The sequence below is a fragment of the Pteropus vampyrus genome, unplaced genomic scaffold, assembly GCF_000151845.1.
Source record: "Pteropus vampyrus isolate Shadow unplaced genomic scaffold, Pvam_2.0 Scaffold71, whole genome shotgun sequence".
NCBI lineage: Eukaryota > Metazoa > Chordata > Mammalia > Chiroptera > Pteropodidae > Pteropus > Pteropus vampyrus.
In genome coordinates, this window is record NW_011888852.1 from 1,364,888 (window position 1) to 1,369,374 (window position 4,487).

The window sequence follows — 4,487 nt, forward strand, 5'->3', positions numbered from 1 at the left end:
TCCTCTGACTTATTTCACTTGGCATAATTCACCCAAGGCCCCAAGGTTCATCCACGTTGCCCCACATGGTTGAACATTATTCCATGATGTATATGATGCTGCAGTGAATGTGGGGTGCAGGTATCCCTTTGAGATCTGTTTTCATTTCCTTTGGATAAATACCCAGAAGTGAGATTGCTGAATCGCATCGTAGTTCTACTTTTAATTTTTTGAAGGCGCTTCATAGTGTTTTCCATAGAGGCTGCACCAATTTACATTCCCACCTGCAGTGCACAAATGTCCCTTATTCTCCACATCCTCGCCGACACTTGCTATCTCTTGTCTTTTCGACGATGGCCATTCTAACAGGTGTGAAGTAATATTTCATTGTGGTTTTGATTAGTGATACTGAGGACATCTTCGTGTACCCGTTGGCCATTCGTATGCTTTCTTTGAAAAAATGTCTATTCAGTTTCTCCGGCCATTTCGAAATCTGTTGTTGTTGTTGTTGCTGTGTTATTTGTTTGTTATTGAGTTGTATGAGTTTTTTATTTTGGATCTTATCCTCTTAGCAGAAATATTATTTGCAAATATTTTCTCCCATCCTGTAGGCTGTCTAGATTTTTTTGATCATTTCTACTGCTGTGTGGGACCTTTTTAGTTTAATGTGGTCCCACTTATGTATTTTTGCTTTTGTTACTTGTGCTTTTTTTTTTTTTTTTTGGTTAATGGTTAAGTTTAAACATGATCTCCACAGCTACTAGGTTAAGAAATAATACAGTTTTTGCCCCTGTGTCCCATTTTCTTCTTGGATTTAGTTGTCCTCGGACCAAACTGAGGAGTGGGGAGTACAGAAGTTGGACTAAAAAAGTCATCTGTGGCCAAGACCAATGTCAAGATTTTTCTCTATGTTTTTTTTTTTTTAATATGAGTCTTATGGTTTTAAATCTATGTTTAAGGTTTTGATACATTTTGAGTTCACTTTTTAGCGAGTCATGTAAGCGAGAGGTCCAGTTTCATTCTTCTGCATGTGGTTATATAGTTTCCCCATCCACTTTTGTTGAAGAGACTATTCTTTATCCATTGAGTATTCTTGGATCCTTGGTCCAATATTAGTTGACCATGTATGTGAGGGTTTATTTCTGGGCTCTGGATTCTGTTCCATTGCTTATGTGTCTATTTTTATGCCAGCACCCTACTGCTTGATTCCTACAGCTTTGTAGTGCAGTTTGAAATCAGAAAGCATGGTGCCTCCAGCTTTGTTCTTTCTTAGGATTGCTTTGGCTATTTGGGGTGTTTTATGCCAATCTTAGGATTGTTTGTTCTATTTCTGTGAAAAATGCCTTTGGAATTTTGATAGGGATTGCACTGAATTGCATAGATGGCTTTGGGTAATATGAACATTTTAACAGTATTAATTCTTTGGATCTGTAAACATGGGGCATCTTTCTATTTGTGCCTTCTTCAGTTTCTTTCATCAAAGTCTAGTAGTTTTCGGTGTGTTGATCTTTCATCTCCTTGATTAAATGTGTTCCTAACTGTTTTACTGCTTCTGATGCTATTGTGAATGGGATTATTTTCTTTATTTCTGTTTCAGAAGTTTTGTTGTGAGTGTATAGAAACAGCTCTTCTGCATGGTGAGTTCGTATCCAGCAACTTTACTATATTCATCGATTAGTTCTAGCAGTTTTTTGGTGGAGTCTTTAAGATTTTCTATATATAAGATCATATCATCGGCAAATAAAGATTTTTTTTCTTCTTCCTTTCCTGCTGAGATGCCTTTTATTTTCTTTTCTTGCCTAATTGCTCTGGCTAGGACTTCCAATGCAATGTCGAATAGGAGTGGTGAGTGGAGACCTTTGTCTTATTCCTGATCTTAAAGGAAAAGCTTTCAGCCTTTCACCAGGGAGTATATTGGGTTTGTAATATATGTCCTTTATTGTGTTAAGGTATGTTTCTTTTATAGCCAATTTGTTGATTATTTTTTATTGCAAGAGGATGTTATCATTTGTCAAATGCTTTTTCTGCATCTGTTGTGATGATTATATGATTTTTATCTTTCATTCTATGAATGTGGTGTATCACACTGATTGCTTTGCATATCTTGAACCATCCTTGCACCCAGGGATGAATCCCACTCGATCATGGCGAATGATCCTTTTGATGCATTGTAGAATTCACTCTGCTTATATTTTGTTGAGAATTTTTACATCTTTATTCATCAGGGATATTGGTCTTTAATTCTTCTCGTAGTGACCTTATGTGGCTTTAGTATCAGGGCGATGCTGGCCTCTTAAAATGAATTTGTCAGTTTTCCCTCCTCTTCATTTTTTTGGAAGAGTTTGAAAAAGATAGGCATTTATTATTTTTTTCACCGGTAGAATTCACCAGTGAAACCATCTGGTCCTAGGCTTTTCTCTGTAGGGAGGTTTTTGATGACTGGCTCAATCTCCTTATTCAGTATTGGTCTGTTCAGAGTTTCCATTTCTTCATGATTCAGTCTTGGTAGGTTGTATGTTTCTAGAAATTTGTCCATTTTTTTTTTAGGTCGTCCATATAATTTTGTTGGCATATAATTGTGTATAGTTGTCTTTCATGATCCTTTATATTTCTGTAATATTAATTGTAATGTTTCCTCTTTCATGTCTGATTTTATTTGAGTCTTCTTTTTTTTGAGTTAGTTTAGCTAAAGCTTTGTTAATTTTGTTTGCCTTTTCAAAACACCAGCTCTTAGTTTCATCGATCTTTTTTTTTTCCCCAGGAGAAAAGAAAAGTTTGATTAGAAGGGAAAGTACACTTCCAGAAGTGGAAGCAGGCCTGAGCAAGAGAAACGTAGCTCAAAAGGCCCATCGATCTTTTCTATTGTGTTTCTGGACTCTATTTCACTGAATTTTGCTCTGCTTTTTGTTATTTCTGTGAGTATTTGCTTAGTATATTTAGGTGTTCTGAAATTGGGTACATATATACTTATGATTATTATATCTTCTTGATAAATTGACCCCCTTATGATTGTATAATGACCATCATTATCTCTTGTTACTATTTTTGGCTTAAAGTTTTACTTCGTCTGATATAAGGACAGCTTCCATTTTCACCATGACTTCCAGTCACCCACTTAGCATTTGTGCTCCGAGTCTCTGTAACTTTGGGCACAGCTGGATTTGAGGTCTTGGTTGCAGGGGAAGGATGTTTTACCAAGGGATGTAATAAGAGTTTTACTAAAACTAAAGTTATGGCTGCTACTTGGTACTTTGGTTTCTCATTTAAGTAGACCAGCAGGCAAAGCAAAAGGTCGCTGTACTGTCAGGGGCAATTGGCTCTGGTTATATGGAAGGAATAGGGTTATTCCTTCACAATAGGGTTATTCCTTCACAATATGTCTGGAATTCACTGGGGGCATTTCTCGATGCTTCCATTACAAAAAAAAAAACAAAAAACAAACTATAAATGGGCAAATAAAGCAGATACAGCCTGATAAAGGCATGATGCCTTAGAGATGAAGGTCTGGGTTACATTATTAGGTAAACAACCTAACCAGCTAAACCAGTAGAGTTGCCTGAAGGTGAGGAGAATCTGGAGTGGATTCTGGACGTGGAGATGATAAATGTCAGTTGTAGCCTTGGGACCAACTGCAGCAACAGGGGCGAAGCTTCCTGTCGTGAGCCTTTCCTTTAAGCAGTTGTGACCAGTCATCACCTTGAAGAAGCACCGACCAGACAGAGTGAACTTAAAAAGCAGTACGAGTGGATCTGAGGGATGCCACGCCTGACACCACCGCTTCAGCGTGTTCCGGATGACTTTCAACTCCCAGTACCTACTGGGCACGGGAGGACATTGTTTGCAAGTACAGAAGCCCACCTACTTGCCCAGCAAGCTGGCAGCACAGGGGAGTTAATGGAGTTAACAACCCCCCGAGGAGCCACGGTTACTAATGACAGACGGGGGCTGCTGTGTAAATACCCAGCTTCCTCACCTGTTGGGTGGGACGGCTTCGAGGTGTGTGTTTTGCAGTTTCTTCGATTCTTAGGCAGTTATTAGCTGCCTTCCTCTCTCTGTGTTACTTTCTTACGTCTCTGCAATTCTTGCTGTGACTCCCAAATAAACTACTTATACCAAATCGGTCTGTCAGAGTCTGTCTCTGGAAAAACTCAAGCGAAGGCAATTTCGTTTAACGTTTCCGCCTTTATTTTCCTTTTCCAGGGGCATCTCACTTCTACTTCTCACTTGATCTCGTATGTCTCCATTCGGACTGTGTTTCTCGGGGCAACAGACTCCTGCAGTTCCTTCTCCTTCATTAAAGGAAATTTAGTCCATGTTACCTTTAAGCTCCAGGGCAGGTGGACAAAAATCATCTGGCGATAATTGGAAAAAAGAAACCTCAAGTAACCAAGGCAGCAGAAACAAAAGCCACATGGCATCAGTCGTAGAACTAGAAACAGAAAAGTTTTTTTCAATAGACTGTGTTTTTCTCAAAGACAGCAGGGACCTTGGTGTCACCTGACCAGCCT